Source organism: Oryx dammah, unplaced genomic scaffold, assembly GCF_014754425.2.
Source record: "Oryx dammah isolate SB20612 unplaced genomic scaffold, SCBI_Odam_1.1 HiC_scaffold_27, whole genome shotgun sequence".
Lineage (NCBI taxonomy): Eukaryota > Metazoa > Chordata > Mammalia > Artiodactyla > Bovidae > Oryx > Oryx dammah.
Genome location: NW_024070211.1, coordinates 55,728,704 through 55,751,629, shown reverse-complemented (window position 1 = coordinate 55,751,629; position 22,926 = coordinate 55,728,704).

Genomic DNA, 22,926 nt, shown 5'->3' with positions numbered 1-22,926 from the left:
CTTCCAACTCTACTTTCAAAATATATTCAGAAATTGTTTCTTATGACATGCACCACTACCACTGTGGATCAAGCTGCCATTTTCTTTATTTCAATATGAATTCAAACATGTAAAAATTGCCAAAATGGTTATAAAGAGCTACTGCACACTGATTGTCCAGATTTACCAATGTTACACATTTTTCTTCAATTCCTTTATATTTCACTCATTTCCCTTTTCTTGCCTCTCTCAAAAACATAAACATAACACAAACACACACACTATATACATGTAATTTATTCTGAAATGTAATCATTTGATTAACGTGGTTTCTACCTGGTTTTTCTGTGTTAAATCAGTTCAGTTCAGTTCAGTCGCACAGTCATGTCCAACTCTTTGCGACCCCATGAATTGCAGCATGCCAGGCCTCCCTGTCCATCACCAACTCCTGGAGTTCAGTCAGACTCACGTCCATCGAGTCAGTGATGCCATCCAGCCATCTCATCCTCTATTGTCCCCTTCTCCTCCCTCCTTCAGTTTTTCCCAGCATCAGGGTCTTTTCAAGTGAGTCATTTCTTTGCATCAGGTGGCCAAAGTATTGGAGTTTCAGCCTCAGTATCAGTCCTTCCAGTGAATATTTAGGACTGATTTCCTTTAGGATGGACTGGTTGGATCTGCTTGTAGTCCAAGGGACTCTCGAGTCTTCTCCAACACCACAGTTCAAAAGCATCGATTCTTCAGTGCTCAGCTTTCTTTAAAGTCCAACTCTCGTGTCCATACATGACCACTGGAAAAACCATAGCCTTGACTAGACAGACCTTTGTTGGCAGAGTAATGTCTCTAATATAACTTTCCCTCCAAGGAGTAAGCGACTTTTAGTTTCAAGGCTGCAGTCACCATCTGCAGTGATTTTGGAGCCCCCCAAAATAAAGTCTGTCACTGTTTCATCCTCTATTTGCCATGAAGTGATGGGACTGGATCTTAGTTTTCTGAATGTTGAGCTTTAAGCCAACTTTTTCACTCTCCTCTTTCACTTTCATCAAGAGGCTCTTTAGTTCCTCCTTTCTTCACTTTCTTTGCTTACTGCCATAAAGGTGGCATCATCTGCATATCTGAGGTTATTGATATTTCTCCTGGCAGTCTTGATTCCAGCTTGTGCTTCATCTGATCCAGCGTTTCTCATGATGTACTCTGCCTATAACTTAATTAAGGAGGGTGACACTATACAGCTTTGACATACTCCTTTCCCTGTTTAGAACCAGTCTGTTGTTCCATGTCCAATTCTGACTGTTACTTCCTGACCTGCATACAGATTTCTTAAGAGGCAGGTCAGGTGGTCTAGTATTCCCATCCCTTGAAGAATTTTCCACAGTTTGTGGTGATCCACACAGTCAAAGGCTTTGGCATATTCAATAAAGAAGAAATAGATGTTTTTCTGGAAATCTCTTGCTTTTTCAATAATCCAATGGATATTGGCAATTTAATCTCTGGTTCCTGTGCCTTTTCTAAAACCAGCTTGAACATCTGGAAGTTCACGGTTCACGTATTGCTGAAGCCTGGCTTGGAGAATTTTGAGCATGACTTTACTAGCGTGTGAGATGAATGCAATTGTGTAGTAGTTTGAGCATTCTCTGGCATTGCCTTTCTTTAGGATGGAATGAAAACTGACCTTTTCCAGTCCTGTGGGCACTGCTGAGTTTTCCAAATGTGCTGACATATTGAGCACAGCACTTTCACAGCATCATCTTTTAGGATTTTGAAATAGGATCTTGAAGGTCACAGACTCTTTTTTTCTGCTATTCCAGTCTATAGGTAAGCCTATCTAGTGACCATCTGTGATAGTCACAGATTTCATTTGTGATATTATGCTTTTCAGTCTAGAACTTGATAGTCTTTTTCATAGTTCTCATTTTTACTGTTGAGATTCACCAAGAGTAATGGCTACTTTTCCTTTAAATCATTGAATACACTTATAATAGCTGCTTTAAAGGTCTTGTTCATTAATTCCACTATCGGATCATCTTGGGCATCTATTGATTGTTTTTATTCTTGACCTTGTGTCACATTTTTCTCTTCCTTTACATGTCTAGTAATTTGGATTTCAAGCTGAACATTGTGGATTATATATCTTGGAGAATCTTGGATTTTGTTATCCAGTTATTTTATGATAATTTACTTGGCTAAACTTAAACTCAAACTCTGCCTCCCCTTCTGTGAGCAATAGTTAAAATTTCTGATCAGTTCTTATAGTCTTCTTCCTATTGTTTTCCTCTGAACTTTTTTACCCCATGTGTTTGTAGTCCTGGATTCCACCAAGAAGTTGAATGGAATTTATATGCAGAATTTTGGGATCCCCGTGCCGTGGCATCTTTTTTTCCTGAGATTTCTTTGCTCAATTTCCAGCTGCTCTCATAGCCTCTTAATTCTGTCTGATTCTTCAAACCAGTAAGACTGCTTTCTGAGTGAGTTCTAGCTGCCCTGTGTTACATGGACTGGAGCTTGCTGTCCAGTGAAAACCCACAATCTACTTAGTGTGATTCCTTTCTTAAAAGGGTTGTGTTCTCTCCAGTTTCCCCCTGCTTCTGATCAATTGACAGTGCCCTAAAATTCTTTGAAAACCTTTTGTTTAGAGTTTATAACTATTATCTGTGAGAGGTTTAATCGATACATGTTCCTCTGCCATTCTCGGAACTAGAACCTGCCATCATTTCTTACCTAGAGTATAGCAATGGCCATCTCATGGGCCTCCTTGCCCCAACTCTTACCCTTTCAGCCTGTTTTCTTTTGAGAAGTCTAAAGTATCCCTTTAACATTGAAGTCATCTCATTTCACTTTCATGGTCAGAACCCTCTATTTATTTCTCACCTCATTCAAGTAAAAGCAAAATTCTCTGCAATGACCTACAAAGCCCTCTACCATCTGGCCTCTCATTGTCTCTCTGTCTCATGTTCTGCTCCAGGAACACTTGCCTCCTTGCTGTGCTCAGTTCAGTTCAGTCGCTCAGTCGTGTCCAACTCTTTGCAACCCCATGAATCGCAGCATGCCAGGCCTACCTGTCCATCACCAACTCCCAGAGTTCACTCAGACTCACGTCCATCGAGTCAGTGATGCCATCCAGCCATCTTATCCTCTGTCATCCCCTTCTCCTCCTGTCCCCAACCCCTCCCAGCATCAAGTCTTTTCCAATGAGTCAACTCTTCACATGAGGTGGCCAAAGTACTGGAGTTTCAGCTTCAACATCAGTCCTTCCAAAGAATACCCAGGGCTGATCTCCTTTAGAATGGACAGGTTGGATCTCCTTGCAGTCCAAGGGACTCTCAAGAGTCTTCTCCAACCCCACAGTTCAAAAGCATCAATTCTTCAGGGCTCAGCTTTCTTTATAGTCCAACTCTCGCATCCATACATGACCACTGGAAAAACCATAGCCTTGACTAGGTGGACCCTTGTTGGCAAAGTAATGTCTCTGCTTTTGAATATGCTAACTAGGTTGGTCATAACTTTTCTTCCAAGGAGTAGGTGTCTTTAATTTATGGCTGCAGTCACCATCTGTAGTGATTTTGGAGCCCCCAAAAATAAAGTCTGACACTGTTTCCACTGTTTTCCCATCGATTTCCCATGAAGCAATGGGATCAGATGCCATGATCTTCGTTTTCTGAATGTTGAGCTTTAAGCCAACTTTTTCACTCTCCTCTTTCACTTTCATCAAGAGGCTTTTTAGTTCCTCTTCACTTTCTGCCATAAATGTGGTGTCATCTGCATATCTGAGGTTATTGATATTTCTCCCAGCAATCTTGATTCCAGCTTGTGTTTCTTCCAGCCCAGCGTTTCTCATGATGTACTCTGCATATAAGTTAAATAAGTAGGGTGACAATATACAGTGTATATTGTATATGTACAATATAGGAGTATGTATATTGACGTACTCCTTTTCCTATTTGGAACCGGTCTGTTTTTTCATGTGCTAGTACACAGTAAACACACTCCTATCTCAGGGCATTAGTCCTGGCTATACCCTCTGCCTCAAATGCTGTTCCTTCAGGTATCCACCTTGCATATTCCTTCATTTCTTCTTTCAGGTCTGGTTCAAACATAACCTTCTCAGTGAGGCCCTGACCACTGAAGTAAGCATGCAGTCCCTTCTCTTCCCCTCTCTCCATTTCTTATCTGTTTTCCTTAGTATATTTTCTTCATAATACTTATCACCATCTAAAATATTTTCATTTTACCCTTTTGTTTATTTTCTACTTCTACTGGAAAAAATGAGCTCCTCAAAGGCAAGAGTTTTTGTCTCTTCCGTTCATTGCTGCCTCCCCAGTGTCAGAACAGTACCTAGTAGTTAAGAACTGCTCATTGGACACTGTTAAAAGGAGACCGAATAAGTTTGGATCATCCTCCTTTGCAGGTAGGTCTTTACTTAAACAGATTTACTGATGAAGTTTGATATCTCCTAACTAGGGATCAGGTGATATGGTAGGTCTACCAACCTCTTACTGTAAGACAAACCTATGTTCTTTCAGTTCTGGATATGAAGAACAGCAATAATACACAGCATTTTACCTAAAGACCTGTCTAAACTTTTAATTTGTATGGTAGTTTAGACTCAGTGTAATACAAAACTCAAAGGCTTTGGTGTTGGACAAAAGCACTCTGGGCTACTTAGCACCTCTGAGCCTCAGTTTTCTTACCTGGAAGTGGGATAATGGCCATTGCCTAGATTAATTAGTTGAGATTAGGTGAGTCTGAGTGACAGGAAAATCCAAAATAATGAAGACTCAAACAAGATAAAAGTTAATTTCTCTCTCATATATAGTCTGGAGGTTGGTCCAGAGCAGGTACAGCATTCCATGCCATTAAGGACTCATTTCATCATGTGACTGTCCATAGTAGCCTGAAGTTCCAGGGTGGCTGCTCCTGCTCCAGCTTCTGTATCTACTCTCCAGCTAACTGCAAGAAGAGAAGAAGCAGAGTCTCAAAGTCTACCACAACACATTTATCCCAATAATCAGAATGTAGATAAATACACATATAATGTAGTGTTTATTTTGGAGGCTATCAGGCCACTTGAAAATGCTATTAACCATGGCAAAAGGGAAGAATGAATGCTACAGGGCAAATGGTAGCCTGCCATTCTAGCTAATTGTAAAGATTAAATGATTCCCAAGAATCATGATATCTTGAAAGCACTTAAACTATTAACTATCTTCTCCCTTTTCTGCACTAAATCATCTCTTGGCCTTTCCCTTTTAAGAAAATGAACATTCTTTAATCCTTTTCTTCTGGTTCTTGTTTATTACACATTACTTTTTTTTATCAGTAGTTGCTTTATTTTTGAAGTATGGTTGATTTACAACATTATATTAGTTTCAGTTATATGATTTCTTGCACAATTCTGCTGTAGTTTTCTAAGCCTCCTCCAACTCTCACAGGCAGAGATGAAATCAAATCAAACCAATCTAAGTAGAGCTATTCCAGGTCACGTTAAGCCACTGTTGCCCATTCTTGGTCGGATCTGTTGTCTCCATGCGTGCATGCTAAATTGTTTCAGTCATGTCCAACTCTTCGCGACCCCATAGACTGTAGCCCACCAGGCTCCTTTGTCCATGGGATTCTCCAGCAAGAATACTGGAATGGGTTGCATGCCCTCCCTCCTGGAGATCTTCCCTACTGAGGGATCGAACCCATGTCTCTTATGTCTCCAGCATTGGCAGATGGGTTCTTTAACACTAGCACCACCTCATCCTGATAGCAGTTCCTTAACAAGAAATCTGTCTTGATTGCTGGTTTTCAAGAGGTATCCTTCAGATCCTCAGAATTCCTTGGAATCAGATGTAGTAAGACAGAGTTACAGTATTTTATTTGTGTTTGTTCTTATGCCTTTAGCTCTTTTCTCAGTACTCTATGTAAATTGAAGTTCTAAGGGGTAACTCTCCACCTCTAAATGATCAATGCTTTTATTTCAAGTAAAGGAAATCTTCCTTCAAATAAAATCTTATAAGTACACCCCAAAAAGAGTGAAGCACAACTGTACTGATTGAAGCAAGACTGGGGCCATAGGCAAGTAACTGGTCAATATCATCTCTTAACTCATTGAAAATCAGTTAGTAGAGGATGAATGCTACTGATTATGAAAAGGAGTTTGGAAGGAAGTGAATATTCTTGTTCACCTTGGTAACTCTGGCTATAAACTGAGGCCTGGTTGCCTACCATCTCAACCCAATCCATGATAGGCCATGCCAACACTTCCCTTGGACTCTGTCACAAAAAGAAGCAGAACTAATGATTTAAAATGTCCCCACTTGGTCGTGGTGTCTGATCTTTTTAATGTGTTGTTGGATTCTGATTGCTAGAATTTTGTTGAGGATTTTTGCATCTATGTTCATCAGTGATATTGGCCTGTAGTGAGAAGACTCTTGAGAGTCCCTTGGACTGCAAGGAGATCCAACCAGTCCATTCTGAAGGAGATCAACCCTGGGATTTCTTTGGAAGGAATGATGCTAAAGCTGAAACTCCAGTACTTTGGCCACCTCATGCAAAGAGTTGACTCATTGGAAAAGACTCTGATGCTGGGAGGGATTGGGGGCAGGAGGAGAAAGGGACGACTGAGGATGAGATGGCTGGATGGCATCACGGACTCGATGGACATGAGTCTGAGTGAACTCCAGGAGATGGTGATGAACAAGGAGGCCTGGCATGCTGCGATTTATGGGGTTGCAAAGAGTTGGACACGACTGAGTGACTGAACTGAACTGAACTGTTCTTTTTTTGTGGCATCTTTGTCAGGTTTTGGTATTAGGGTGATGGTGGCCTCATAGAATGAGTTGGGAAGTTTACCTTCCTCTGCAATTTTCTGGAAGAGTTTGAGTAGGATAGGTGTTAGCTCTTCTCTAAATTTTGGTAGAATTCAGCTGTGAAGCCGTCTGGACCTGGGCTTTTGTTTGCTGGAAGATTTCTGATTACAGTTTCAATTTCCGTGCTTGTAACGGGTCTGTTAAGATTTTCTATTTCTTCCTGGTTCAGTTTTGGAAAGTTGTACTTTTCTAAGAATTTGTCCATTTCTTCCACGTTGTCCATTTTATTGGCATATAATTGCTGATAGTAGTCTCTTATGATCCTTTGTATTTCTGTGTTGTCTGTTGTGATCTCTCCATTTTGATTTCTAATTTTATTTTTGATTTTTCTCCCTTTGTTTCTTGATGAGTCTGGCTAATGGTTTGTCAATTTCATTTATCCTTTCAAAGAACCAGCTTTTGGCTTTGTTGATTTTTGCTATGGTCTCTTTTGTTTCTTTTGCATTTATTTCTGCCCTAATTTTTAAGATTTCTTCCCTTCTACTAACCCTGGGGTTCTTCATTTCTTCCTTTTCTAGGTGTCGAGTTAGGTTATTTATTTGACTTTTTTTCTTGTTTCTTGAGGTATGCCTGTATTGCTATGAACTTTCCCCTTAGCACTGCTTTTACAGTGTCCCACAGGTTTTGGGTTGCTGTGTTTTCATTTTCATTCATTTCTATGCATATTTTGATTTCTTTTTTGATTTCTTCTGTGATTTGTTGGTTATTCAGTGGTGTGTTGTTCAGCCTCCATATGTTGGCATTTTTAATAGTTTTTCTCCTGTAATTGAGATCTAATCTTACTGCATTGTGGTCAGAAAAGATGCTTGGAGTGATTTCAATTTTTTTTTTTTGAATTTACCAAGGCTAGATTTATGGCCCAGGATGTGATCTATCCTGGAGAAGGTTCTGTGTGCACTTGAGAAAAAGGTGAAATTCATTGTTTTGGGGTGAAATGTCCTATAGCTATCAATTAGGTCTAACTGGTCTATTGTATCATTTAAAGTTTGTGTTTTCTTGTTAATTTTCTGTTTAGTTGATCTATCCATAGGTGTGAGTGGGGTATAAAAGTCTCCCACTATTATTGTGTTATTGTTAATTTCCCCTTTCATACTTGTTAGCATTTGTCTTACATATTGTGGTCCTCCTATGTTGGGTGCATAATTGTTATATCTTCTTCTTGGATTGATCCTTTAATCATTATGTAGTGGGCTTTATCCCAGGGATGCAAGGATTCTTCAATATCCGTAAATCAATCAATGTAATACAGCACATTAACAAATTAAAAAATAAAAGCCATATGATTATCTCAATAGATGCAGAGAAGTCCTTTGACAAAATTCAACATCCATTTATGATAAAAAAAAAAACTCTCCAGAAAGCAGGAATAGAAGGAACATACCTCAACATAATAAAAGCTATATATGACAAACCCACAGCAAACATTATCCTCAATGGTGAAAAATTGAAAGCATTTCCCCTAAAGTCAGGAACAAGACAAGGGTGCCCACTTTCACCATTACTATTCAACATAGTTCTGGAAGTTTTGGCCACAGCAATCAGAGCAGAAAAAGAAATAAAAGGAATCCAAATTGGAAAAGGAGAAGTAAAACTCTCACTGTTTGCAGATGACATGATCCTCTACATAGAAAATCCTAAAGACTCCACCAGAAAATTACTAGAGCTAATCAATGAATATAGTAAAGTTGCAGGATATAAATCAACAGGAATCTCTTGCATTCCTATACACTAATAATGAAAAAATAGAAAGAGAAATTAAGGAAACAATTCCATTCACCATTGCAATGAAAAGAATAAGATACTTAGGAATATATCTATCTAAAGAAACTAAAGACCTATATATATAAAACTATAAAACACTGGTGAAAGAAATCAAAGAAGACACTAATAGATGGAGAAATATACCATGTTCATGGATCAGAAGAATCATTATAGTGAAAATGAGTATACTACCAAAGCAATCTATAGATTGAATGCAATCCCTATCAAGCTACCAATGGTATTTTTCACAGAGCTAGAACAAATAATTTCACAATTTATATGGAAATACAAAAAACCTTGAATAGCCAAAGCAATCTTGAGAAACAAGAATGGAACTGGAGGAATCAACCTGCCTGACTTCAGGCTCTACTACAAAGCCACAGTCATCAAGACAGTATGGTACTGGCACAAAGACAGAAATATAGATCAGTGGAACAAAATAGAAAGCCCAGAGATAAATCCACATTCCCATGGACACCTTATCTTTGACAAAGGAGGCAAGAATATACAATGGATTAAGGACAATCTCTTTAACAAGTGGTGCTGGGAAAACTAGACAACCACTTGTACAAGAATGAAACTAGAACACTTTCTAACACCATACACAAAAATAAACTCAAAATGGATTAAAGATCTAAACGTAAACCAGAAACTATAAAACTCCTAGAGGAGAACATAAACAAAACACTCTCCGACATACATCACAGCAAGATCCTCTATGAACCACCTCCTAGAATATTGGAAATAAAAGCAAAAATAAACAAATGGGACCTAATTAAACTAAAAAGCTTCTGCACAACAAAGGAAACTATAAGCAAGGTGAAAAGACAGCCTTCACAATGGGATAAAAAAATAGCAAATGAAACAACTGACAAACAACTAATCTCAAAAATATACAAGCAACTCCTGCAGCTCAATTCCAGAAAGATAAACAACCCAATCAAAAAATGGGCCAAAGAACTAAACAGACATTTCTCCAAAGAAGACATACAGATGGCTAACAAACACATGAAAAGATGCTCAACATCACTCATTATCAGAGAAATGCAAATCAAAACCACAATGAGGTACCATTTCACGCCAGTCAGAATGGCTGTGATCCAAAAGGCTACAAGCAACAAATGCTAGAGAGGGTGTGGAGAAAAGGGAACCCTCTTACACTGTTGGTAGGAATGTAAACTAGTACAGTCACTATGGAGAACAGTGTGGAGATTCCTTAAAAAACTGGAAATAGAGCTGCCTTATGACCCAGCAATCCCACACCGAGGAAACCAGAATGGAAAGAGACACGTGTACCCCAATGTTCATCACAGCACTATTTGTAATAACCAGGACATGGAAGCAACCTAGATGTCTATCAGCAGATGAATGGATAAGAAAGCAGTGGCACATATACACAATGGAGTATTACTCAGCCATTAAAATGAATACATTTGAATCAGTTCTAATGAGGTGGATGAAACTGGAGTCTATTATACAGAGTGAAATAAGTCAGAAAGAAAAACACCAATACAGCATACTAATGCATAGACACAGATGTATAGAACAGTCTTTTGGACTCTGTGGGAGAGGGCGAGGGTGGGATGATTTGGGAGAATGACATTGAAACATTATATGAAATGAATAGCCAGTCCAGGTTCGATGCATGATACTGGATGCTTGGGGCTGGTGCACTGAGATGACCCAGAGGGATGGCATGTGGCGGGGTTGGGGGGCGGGGTTCAGGATGCGGAACATGTGTATACCTGTGGCAGATTCATGTTGATGTATGGCAAAACCAATACAATATTGTAAAGTAATTAACCTCCAATTAAAATACATAAATTTATTTATTAAAAAAGTCCCAAAACTGATCTACAAATTATAAATAAAAGATAAACATACAAACTCTCATCAGGCTTTCAGTGTGCTGGGAGCCCAAGGGCAGAGAGGGCAGAGTGGGGTGAGGAGAGTGAGATCAGTGAGCTCCCCACCCCAGAACAAATAATAAATCGATCTGATTTCCCAACCATTTCCTTTCCTGCACCCCAACATAGCACTGCCTTTAGCTCTTCACTTTTCTCACTACCATCTTCTGCATTAGACCTTCTAGTTCCTAGACTCTCCCTGAGTTCTCAAAAGCTGTCTTTCCTGTGTTTTGTCAAAAATGTTGTTCTGACTTTTGCTTGACATGCCTCCTTCTTGTTTATATGCTGAGAGCAGTGGTTCTCAAATGAGGGCAGTTTTCTCCCTCAGGGGACATTGGGAAAAGTCTGGAGATATTTTTGGTGGTGTCACTGGGGCAAGGGAGTGGGGTACCACTGGCATCTATTGGGTCGAGTTACAGATGCTCTAAACATCCTACTATAAACATTTTACTCTGTGTGGTGAGCCCCCACAACAAGGATTGGTCTGGCCCCAGATGTCAGCAGTGTCAAAGTTGAGAAGCCCTAGCTAATGCATATATTCTCTACAAGGACAGTAAACTCAATTTTACAATGGCTCAAACCTACCTGACAAAATCTTATTCCTTAGTTACTTAGTATTTAATTTCCTAGGAAGAGGGGTAGCAATTAATGTCTTCAAAGGATCTTTATGAGAAAAACAATGGAAAAAGAGTTGAGAAACACTTAGCCTAATGTTGGGAATCTTTCAAGGTGAAGAATCACTGCATCAAGCCTTTACACAAAGCACAGAGTTGCAGTTCAGCAGAATCTGGTTCCTGGCATTGATACATAGCAGCCTCCTAGAATTAAACATGAGTCTAAGATAGATGGGTCCTGATTTTCCTGGCAAGAAGGGCAGGCAGGCCAACCATCAGTGATCCAATCCTTCTTTGAGAAAAGCACATATTCTTTCAGATGCCCCAAAGGCATCTTAAAATGTTTTAGGCCAGTAATTTACTTAATGACACCCAGTGACCTAGAAGAATTAATGTACCTTTAAATGATGAGTTTTTATGGCTTCCTTGAAGGCCCTAATTTATTCCGTAGTTGAACTCTGTACTGTAGGAAACACAGGCAAGAGTTTTAAGAGCATCCCATTCCCACCACTGAAAAAACACTGCTCATTTGAGTTAGCATATTTCTTTTTGCTTAAAGGTATTGCAACTATTAAAAAGGCTTGAAATCACATTCCTTCTCTGAAGGTCAAAAGTAAGCATATCTTGCTGAGACATTTTTTTTTTCCCTTGCCCAGGGTATTAGAAATGCTATAAAAATGACTCATATATATAATTCCAGACTTTGGGCCAATAAATTCTGTTTCCTCTAGCCAGTTACTTTTTTTTTTATTATTAATACAAATTTTTATCAGACCTATTGAAACCCTTGTGATATTATACTTTTACTAAGAGAGAAATGGAAGATATGTGAAATTCAGCAGACTGTCACTCTGATACTCTTTCTTTCAAGGCTGTTTGTTTTCTCCAAGCTCTTGTACCTTGTACTTGGGAGCAGTTCCAGAAGATGGTTTGCTCAAGAAGAGGAGACTCCAAGGAACTTCCGAGGGTGGAGCCCACAGCAGTGGCTGGCCTAGGATAGGTGAGGAGGCAAAACTACTTTTCATATCAGAAAATACTCTCTCCACTTTTGAGGACAAAGTCTGGGGCTTTGTTGATCAGAGTAATTAAGTGGAGGTCAATCCAGGAATGTGGCCTTCTTGGTGGACACAGCTGCAGAAGACTCTGGGAAGAAAGGCTTCTTGCTTCCTGTAACTGTGGGTTGTTCCGCTGGGACTTCCTGTCACAGGCAGTCCTGAGGGCGCCAACCATTCCCCCCACCCCCCAAGTTTTTCCGCCTACCAGTTTCTCTCATCTTTAAACAAAAGAATAAGGGGGAGAATGAGCTCATTGAAATTGATGCCAAAAAGATATTTTACAGCAGAACTACTTTATAAATGAATTCACATGTCTCAAAACATTTTTTTACTAAGTAATTTTAGTTATAGCTTAAAAAATAAAATCAGGAATAGGAAAGAGAGAAAGGCCTTTATGAAGCCAAAATAGAAGTCTTATTGGATTCAGTTTCTAAATTAGAGTCCCTGAGTTCAACACTTACTGTGACAATATAGGACAGAACCATTGAGTTTACGTGCACTCAGTATTTTCATTTTAAACCTGGTCTGGCGTACCAACAGAGGAAATTATCTTGGCACCATGAAAGCTTGCACTTTAGAGTCCTTTGAGAATGATTTAATTGAGTTTATGGTACTTTATATTTTTAATTTTAGTGTCACAATCATCAGTGTTTATTTAATAGTACATAGAATGTGTATTGTTTTTGTTAAGTAAACAAATGATCTAAGGACCTAGAATAACCATTCCACAAGCCAAATGCAATGGCTTGAATAAAATGAACATGCAATTTTGTAGGCTTAGCCCTCTCACTTCCAAGTGCAATGATGAGAAATTTAATGTTTTATATGAATCATACATAAAAAGAACTGTTCTGGCACCAAGTCTTGAAGCTGCTGATAATAATACCTCAAGGATGTGTGCATGTCACCAGTTTTCAAATACTTTCTTCACATATATTACCTCATTTGATTTTCTCAGCCATCTATCAGGTGGGCCTGGCACACATGTAGTAGATATGATCCCACTGTCTAGAAACCACATTAATTTCTGACTCTGGGTTGGTGGAAGCCAACTTTTGTGGCTCTGCTAGCACTCAATTTCCAAAACACACTCCTTCCAGATAGTAGAATCACAAGCACACCTTCACTGAGCAAGTCACAAAAAGCCTCTTCATTCAGGTACAGAGCTTGGGGCTCAGAGGACACATAGATTTCAGCCAGCCTGCACCCCCACCCCTCAGCTCAAGCACTTTTCTGTAAGCCACCAATACATGCGTGTACAGTAGTCCTGACAACCTCCATCTTTCCTGGGCCTCTCCCACCTATCCATCCCATGTGGATAGGTGGATGCTTTGAATTTCTAAGACCTCAGGAAGGAGAGGTGGGAGAGCAGGGGAGCAACTCTGGTTGCCACTGTGCTTTCCATTGCTTTTATCTGCATCTCACCTGCAGGGCTGGAGGCTCGCTGCTGTTTCTATTACATATTTGGAGCATGGGAACCCTTGCTCAGAAGCCTGTGATCCCTTCCCAGGATTCACCATGCAGTCATTTCCCCACAGAGCTTCTGCAGAGAGCAGCCTTAACTTGTGGTTCTCTCTCAGAGCTCACCTCTGTCTCCATTGCTCATTCTCTTTTGTCTTCTCTCTCACTTTGTCTTCTTCCTCTCCATAAGCTGGCCAAGAGGTCCTCTCTGAGTCTGGGGAAAGAGAGGAAGAGGAGAGAAGGGTTTTTGTAAGATAAAGCCAGATCTTTCTCTAAGCTACTTCTGATCTGGCGATACAATTAACATCAAGATAACCCTGTATGTCAGCCCTGCACTCAGGCCCCATCCCAGGGGCCCCTGCTCCTTAGTGAGAGGAAATGCTGGCGTCTAGTCGAGGTCACATGCAGAATCTCACCCAAGGTGGTGGAAGACAACACACTGTCTGTCACCCAGAAATGCTGCTCTGGCTTGCCAGCCAGCAGGGCTTCCCTGGACCCACGCAGGTAGTGAGGGAACCCCTTCTCCTCCTGCAGGGAAACCAGGCTGTGGGAGGTTTGGGACATCCGGACAGCATGGTGCAGGGTCACCTTCTTCTGTCCTATCCCCAGCATCTTGGCCAGACAAAGGTACTTATGGACCCCTGTGTTCAGCTACTTGGTCTTTTTATTATCTGCTCTGGAGAAGGAAATGGCAACTCACTCCAGTACTCTTGCCTGGAAAATCCCATGGACTGAGAAGCCTGGTAGGCTACAGTCCATAGGGTCACAAAGAGTCAGACACGACTGAGTGACTTCACTTTCTCTCCTGCTACAAGCCTACCCAGAGACCATGAGAACAGGGCTGACTTCCAGACCTCCTTGAATAGAAGGAAGGAAAAAGGAAAGGATACAAAGTGGGGAAAATTATCTACCCACAATTACTATTTTTGTTTTAATGGAAAATAAACTACTGTGAAGGATAGAACCTTCACAGACCGAGGCCAGACTCTTCTACATCATAGTATGATAAAGTGAGTCAGGTATCAAAATAATTCCAGAGGCAAAGGATGAGCCAAGGTTGCCTATGTTTTGAATTGACTATTAGATCCATTTGGTAGAGGATAAGAATTGAGTTGCTCCATTTTTCTGTTTTCTGCTCCACTGGGTAAAGGATCTCTTGGGAGTAAAGGAGTCCAGCCCTTGATGAGATCTCAGACAGGCTGTCAGGCAGAGACATTCTCTGGGAAGACCAAAACTAGCCAGCTAATCTGGATGTGTAAACCTTGCTCCCTCACTGTGCTTTCCCATATGTTGAACACATTGAAAAGCATGATATTCTTGAAAGAGTCTCTTTGATGTTCTATTTTTCTTAATGGAGAGAGTGATGTATGCTTTGGATTTCTTAGGAAAGCTTAGAATCTGGGTAGGGATTGGGGGAGTAGTGGTGGTGATGGTGGTGGGAGGGGACAGGAAAGTGACATCTTCAAGGAAAAAGCACCACTATGGAGGCAGGGTTGGGGTGGGTAAAGATTGAACAGAATTAACCAGGACAAGAGTTTAAGGGAGAGAGAAAAAAATAAAAGAGTAAGCATATGAAAGGCCTGTAGGTGAGAAGACATGGCTTGTTGAAAGAACTGAAAGTATTTTGTTTTTCCTGGAGCAGAAAATGCATGGACAGGATAAGGAAAATGGCACGGGGGAAAATTTGTTGTTGTTGTTGTTGTTGAGTTGCTCAGTTGTGTCCAACTCTTTGCGACCCCATGGACTGCAGCATGCCAGGCTTCCCTGTTCTTCACCATCTCCCAGAGTTTGCTCAAACTCCTGTGCATTGAGTTGGTGATGCCATCCAACCATCTCATCCTCTTAAAATTGGAAAATTAAGGAAGAGAAGTTACCAGAGGTAAAACTGACTGTATATAGCAAAAAAAAAAAAAAAAATAACAGTGGCTAAAATAAGATAAACAGTTGTTTTTCTCATGAAACAAGTAAGAAGTGGGTGATGTTCTTTGGCTGATGTTCTTTGGGTGACTTGTAATCATCAAGGCCAAGATCTCAATATGCCTCTTATCCGTTTTTCATGGCTCTAGCCCACACTTCCACTTTTCAGGAAAAAAGGCAAAAATAGTTCATATTTATTGAATCTGACCTTTAAAAGTTTTTCTGGAAGCCCTTCTCCAAAACTTCAACTTAGTCTAATTATCTAGAACTATCCAGACATCACAGAAAAATGTTGGGATTCACTTTCAGTGGATATATTTGATTCATATTTTCAATTTTTTGAATTAATCACTGTGGCCAGTGCACTGATTGGCCCAATCCAAGTCCTTGTTTTGTTATTCCTGAACTACACCAGGAATTTCTTTTGAATTTCATCCTGCCAGGCCCCTGTTCAAGAGACTTCAAAGACTTTCCATGACCTGGACTGGAGGCCAGCATTCAAGACTCTACTCCAGTGTGCCATCAATTAAATTCAACAAAAATATTTTGGGTAGCTACCCCAGGTAGATAGCCTAGACTAGTCCATGCTGTTAAATGAGCACAATGATTTCCATGTCCGTGCCTAATCCCCCGCTTCCCTCAGTCATCCTGTGCATCTCATTTCCTTGAATCCACTGTGCCTTTCAGAACTTTGCTCAAGTCCATCCTGCACATTAACTTATGAGGGTTCCCTCCTCCTTTTAACTCACAAAACTCATTGTCCAACATCAATGGCAATTAGAAACAGACTATCTTGTTGCCACTTGGTTTTTATAATGTTATTGAGCATTTGTCCTAAGTTTCCATATAACCATGTCCTATCCCATGTTTACATTTTCTACATATAATAAAACCTTCAGATATGCTGAATGTTGAAGGAAGAAAACCAGAGAATGAATGAAAGATTACAAATTGACTGCTCCAAAAGCATGTATTGCAGTTTTAAGATCATTATGAAGCTTTCTAGAGTAGAATTTGTCCCTTGACCTCAGAACTATGTGACCAGATTTCCATTGAGAATGAATCCAGATACCCTGTGGGGACTTAATCTGTTACATCTCCAGATTCTTCCACATATTTATTATGAATACTTTCTTCTGTAGATAGAGAAATTGATTTCACAGAGCCTCAAAATAAATTTTAGCCAGGTGTTGATAACATAGGAGACTCATCAAGTTAGTATCTGTCCAAACAAAAGAAGCATATGTAATTGCTGGAATTGTTTGAAATAAAAGAAATTCAGATTGTACAGTTACTGTTCAATTCTGACGCACAAGAAGATATGTTCAGAAAAGTAACACTTGATTGCTAAGTATAACTATACCTAAATAGTAGTCAAATTTTCTAGGAAAGCCTCATAAAACTCTGAAGAGTTAATCTGGAACATAGCAAAAAATTCAAGTTAGACTTATGTTGTGTCAGTAATCAATCCAGCTTTGCAGTGTGATTTTCAAAATACATAAAGGGGTCTTTGACTTTTCAGTAAAAGTGATGAACACTTAAAACTTGTGACTGTATTTGATTTATCTATGGAAACAATGATTAAGTGCAAGGTGGGTGCATGAGGTTTGCTCTTTTGATAAGGCATTTGAAGAGGAATTAAAATTCTTTCCTAGGTCTGCTGGCATTGAGTATATATATGAACGTGACTTTAAGTACGGAAAAATCGCAGTCATGAATAATGCCTGGAATAATCTTTTCAAAATAGAAAGTATTTTGCCTTCCTACTTCAGATAACTTTTGTTCAATAAGACTAGCCTACACACTAAAAATTAATGTCAAAATCTTTCATAATGTGAATTAATCTCAGCATCTGTAACTTTTCCTCAAATTAGCTCTTTCTCAAATGAGACTCTTTTCCATCCTTTCTGCCTCTGGATAGCAGTTTAAGGCCCAGGATTACCAGGTCCTGTCAGCAGCATAAAGTAGTGCAGACAACCCTAGGCCTCTCCCCTAGGGTCAGTGCTCACTTCCACTCCTGTTCTTTGCTTGCACAACTTGTGAATCCTTACTCTAGACTGATCACCTGTCTCATCACCACACCCCAGGTCTACACATGTGCCAGGAAACACTTATCCTCCTGCTTTAGCTAAATTCCCATTGATCTAACTTGGGGGCATCAAGGAACACCCCCAAACACAAATTTTTAGCTAGACTCCTGATCAGAACTTGACCCAAGTCCCACTTCCCGATTCAACATCAAGTGGCTCTTGCATGCCACTTATCTAATGAAACCTTTCACTGTCTCTATTTTGCCTCCTAGTAATTTTGAAACAGAGTTGTCAAAAGCTTCTATGGAATTATTCTTATCCTATGAGATCAGGTCTAGGAATTGTTAGGTAAATTTTGAAATATTATTACAGTATAAAGTTTAAAGAATGATATGCATTTACCTTAGTCTATTTTAACCTAAAATATTTTAATGTACATTTACTCACCAACTTTTTGATGAAGTGCCAAGTTCTCTCTGGTTACTATTCTGAGTGGCCTTTCTTACATAAACCATTCCATTGTGTATTATCTATCATTTCTATTTCTGCTTTGTTTATTGTGGCGAGAGAGCTTAAAGATACTTTTAGATCTAAATTTTTATGATTCTTTCAATCATTTAAAGTTTTCTTGCCCATGCTTAAATTGATAGAAACTTTATTTTGTGTAGTGCTTTGCTTTTATCAAGTCTTTTCAAAGCCTTTGGCTTTGTTTTCACAGACACAACTCTCTTTACATACTCATATATCATTGATTTATACATATATATGATGTTATATAGTTATATTCAAGAACAGGTTTTATAAGTGGGTTTAGGAACAAACGCAACCAGCTCTCGGTAAGTATGCATCTCAACCAACAGGAGCAAAAATGAGAAAACAAGGGAGTCCTCTAGAAGCAGTGCGTGAGTATTCAAAGTGCTGTGGGCATCATTCAGTGTGTGCTAAAGAAGGAATGAAGATACACCAGCAGTCAGATGAAAGCTTCAATTGGACAATGGTGTAGAGAATCTCCCACTTTAGGCAACCTGAGAGAAAGATTTTCTTTCTCTCTCAGCTCTATATAGTCAGTCACTCAGTCATGTCCAACTCTTTGAGACGCCATGGACTGCAGCATGCCAGGCTTCCCTGTCCTTCACCAATTCCTGGAGCTATATAGTAATACAGGGAAAGAATCTGACTGGGTCACATGTCTACCATACGATGGATTACTGCTACCAGAGACATAGGGTTCTATGACAGCTCAACTTGTATCACATTTGGGAGTGAATGATTCTCCTGGAGTTGCCAGCATAACTGTCACAGCAGCCTGGAGTAAGTAACTAAATGGTAGACAAAGTCTGATCTTGTTAAAAGCAAGGCCCTGTGGTGGGAAGTGGCAATGGAAAATTCTTGTAAGGAGACTACATTAAATGTTCAATATTAAATCCCTCTTCCTTCCTTTTACGATTGCTTAAAATTTCTTAAGAGTAAAGAGTATGAGATGATGTTGATGATAATAATAATAACAAATGGCTAACAAAGATTGAATTACAATGATGTGCCAGGCACTGTTCCAAACACTTTATATGATTATTACTTAATTTATCATCTCATGATCCCTAATCTCCACTGGGCCATCCCTAGTTTATTCCTACCTCCCATAAAACTGTTTATAGCCTCATAGCTTTCCTCAATCTCTCCTCCTCTACATCTTTATTCAGTTGATGAATTTGCTTCTCATTTCACTGAGGAAAAAGAAGCTGTGACAAGAGCTCCTACCACTTCACGTGCATACCTACCTACACATGTACCATATTCTCTGCTTTCCCGCTTATTTCCACGTGTCAACCATCCACACCCCCATCTGCAGCCAACCCTTCCACCAGGGCACTGAATTCCATCCATCCTTTCTCTCACATGGAATGTCTTATCTCCTTTAATTATTTCTTCCCCCAGGACCTCAATAATTGTCCCCTTTCCTCTCCCTATTTCTATTATCATACAAGACGGTCATTCCTCCCACGTTGAAAAAAAAATCTCTAGAGTCTCTTTTGACCTCATATCTCATACTAGTTATGGCAAAATTCTCTACTCTCCTCCCGGAGCACATCTCTTGGTAGAGTTATCTATACTTGTCTCCAATTTGTCTTTCTTTCCTGAACCCTCTGCAATGAAGCTTTTACTCCTACCATTCCATCAGTTATTATCTTGTTTATCAGCAGAATTGAGCAAAGTTGATCATTCTCTTCTCCTTGGAATTTGTCTCTTTGTTTCTAGAACAATCTTTAGTTTTATTCCTTCATCACAGACTACTCTTGCTTAGGCTCCTTTCCTAGTTGCTCTGCATCTTTCTAACCCCTAAATGTTGGAATACCTTAGTCTGAATCTCCTCATTATCTATACTCAAACCCTGGAAGATTTTGTGGATTTAAATATCTATATAAACTGATGGCTTTTCAGTGTATATATTCAACTTTGGTCTTTTCTCTAAATTATAGATAGATGCCCGTTTAACACTTCCATTTGCCTGACAGCGGACATCTCAAACTCAATACAGTCGGTTCTGCTATAACACTTATTTTGAAATTGTGAATTTGTTCTAACATGATTGATACATTAGGGAACAATTTGAGCATAACACTAATTTTGCCTTTGCTTATGTGCAGTTTTGTCTGTGAGAAACACTAGGTGAATGAAGAAAAAGGCATCCAGCTGAGCGCACAGGAACACACAATATCTACCAGCTACCTCTATTCACATTGTGTGCTATTCCACAAGTTTGTATTTGACTGTTCTTCCACCTTCATGAACTTTTCTATACTAGAAAACACTCAGTCAACAAACACTTAAGTATCCTAGATCAAAAATGCCAAGCCGTGCACACAAAGGAGAGGTAGTTAAGTACTGAGGAGAGGCTTGAAATAATAAAGTAGGGTTTTTTAAAGTAGAGAATACAGGCAGTATTTGCACAGCGCCATGTTAACTGAAACTTATGCAAATAGGAAGGGGCTGTGTGCTCCCTTTCCTGGTTCCTTAGTAACTGACACCTCTTAGCAAGGACACAGTTTTGAAATGCCTGCATTTTTATTGACATGGTGTCATGCAATCAAGAATGCTTGCATGTGACTTCTGCTGACCCATAGGTTGAGGGAATCCACACTGCAGGCTCTGATAGACAATGCCATAAAAATGAGAGTTTAAAAGTCCATGGTTGGAACAACTTTGAGTACAGTGGAGTACGTAAGAATAAGGCCTAAAGACACAGAAGGAATGGAAAGACATGGATTGAAGATCAAATAGTGACAGGTGTTTGCTCAAATGCTATATTGTCAGTGGGGCCTTATCTGACCATATTATCTAGAATTCACCTCAAGTCCTCAAATAATAGTGTTGTCTGTCTGCCCTTTAAAATTCTTCTTTGTCAAAGTTAGTCACCACTAGACATAGTATCTAGTATTTCACATATTTATTAGTTTATTTTCTGTCAGCAGGTGATAGTTTTAAAACATGACTGCAAAGTCCTTGACATTTCTCTCATAGAGAGGTGAGATTTCTGCCCCTCTCCCCAGAATCTTGGCAGGCATGGCGGGAATGACATTATGTAACTTCTGAAGCAAGGTCATAAAAGGTCGTGCAGTCTGCCGTGTTCACTGGAACTCTTGCTCTTGGAGCCTGACTACCCCGAGGCAGTCGAACTGTGTGGAAGCTTTGGTCAAAAGGAGAAGTCACTTGTGCTGGGAACAGTGTCAGCCAGGCTGAGTCGGAGTCATTTAGCCCACATGGCCAGAGTCTAGAGGAAAGATGAACATACATGGAATCTCATTACATAGTTAAAATTCAGTGTGAAAGATACTACAGTGAGATATTAGCAGAGAGCTGTGGGAACTAAAAGGAGAGAGTACCTAATGGGTGAGGGCTTAGCCAAGAGGTCCATCTGAGTTGTCCTGAAGGATGGAAGAGGAATTAGACTCTAGGTCTTTTTTCTATTACTTTCAGGGCAAGAAGGTCCATCCTTCTGACCACAGGAATCAGCCAGCTGACAGGAAGCATAACCTGGGCTATACAGTGAGTATTGGGATTATGTAACCTGATGCTATGGAATAAAACTAGTAGGTTTAGGCATGACTGTAGATGGAGGTGAGCAAGGGATTCCCTTTGCTGGGCCTGTTTTCTAATCTGTAAGAGACAGAGATTAAAAGATGTAGAGAACGCATGTACACCTGTGGTGGATTCATGTCAATCTATGCCAAAACCAATACAGAATTGTAAAGTAAAAATTAAAAAAAAAAAAAAAAGATGTAGAGAAGGTCACTCTTACTCAATTCTGTGATTGTTATTCTTTCCTAAACTAGATCTTTTCAAGGTTAAACAGTCTCCATTCTGTCAAAAGCAGAGACATCACTTTGCCCACAAATGTCCATTTAGTCAAAGCTATGGTTTTCCCAGTAGTCATGTATGGATGTGAGAGTTGGACCATATTTATAAATGGAGTATAACCTTAAAAATTTGTGAATCACTGTATTGTAACCTGTAGCTTATATAATATTGTATATCAACTATACTTCAATTTTTTTCAAACAGTATTGTATCCCAGCTAGAGGAACCCAAAGCTTCATCAGCTATCTTCCAGGCATATCAGAAGTTCAAGGCCTTTCTCACATGACCTCCTAACTGATTCATCCATGTACCATGTATTGTGAGTTTATGCAATTGATTCAACCTAAATGTTAGACTTGACATTCGTTCATGTTGAATTTATCTTTTAGTCCCAGAAGCATCTAGCATAGTCAATAAATATTTGTTGAATTGATTTTCATTTTGCTTTAGACCATCAACACAATTTAACAGAAGCTTTTTGAATTTTTATTAATTTTATATTCTATAACCCCAAGCCTTTCTACTTTAAAGATGTAGGTTTGAGGTCTGAGATGTGTTAAAAAACAAAACAAAACAAACTAACAGAAAAAACAAAACCACAGGCCCAATTAATTACAGACTGGGCTCACCCAGAAATATAATCTTAAATCAGTCATTCAGGAATCACCTGATCAGCACTAGTGAGATAAGCTGCCTGATAGACCCCTGCCAACTCCTAAAGAAAAGTGACCTTACAGTAACCAACCAACCTGCGTTTTTGCCTATAGTATAACTTCCTTGTTTCTGCACCCTCCTGTCTATAGTCCTCTTTCCTTCTGTACGGCTCCCTAGAGCTCCTTTCTTTCTGCTAAATTGGATGCTGTCTGTCTTGAACTGATTTTTGCTCAAACTCCTAAAATGTTTAATATGCCTCAGTTTATCTTTTAACACATGAGAGCATTGATCCTGTATTTCCTCTCATCTGTGTATTTTCTCTAAATCAGACAACGATCCGATCT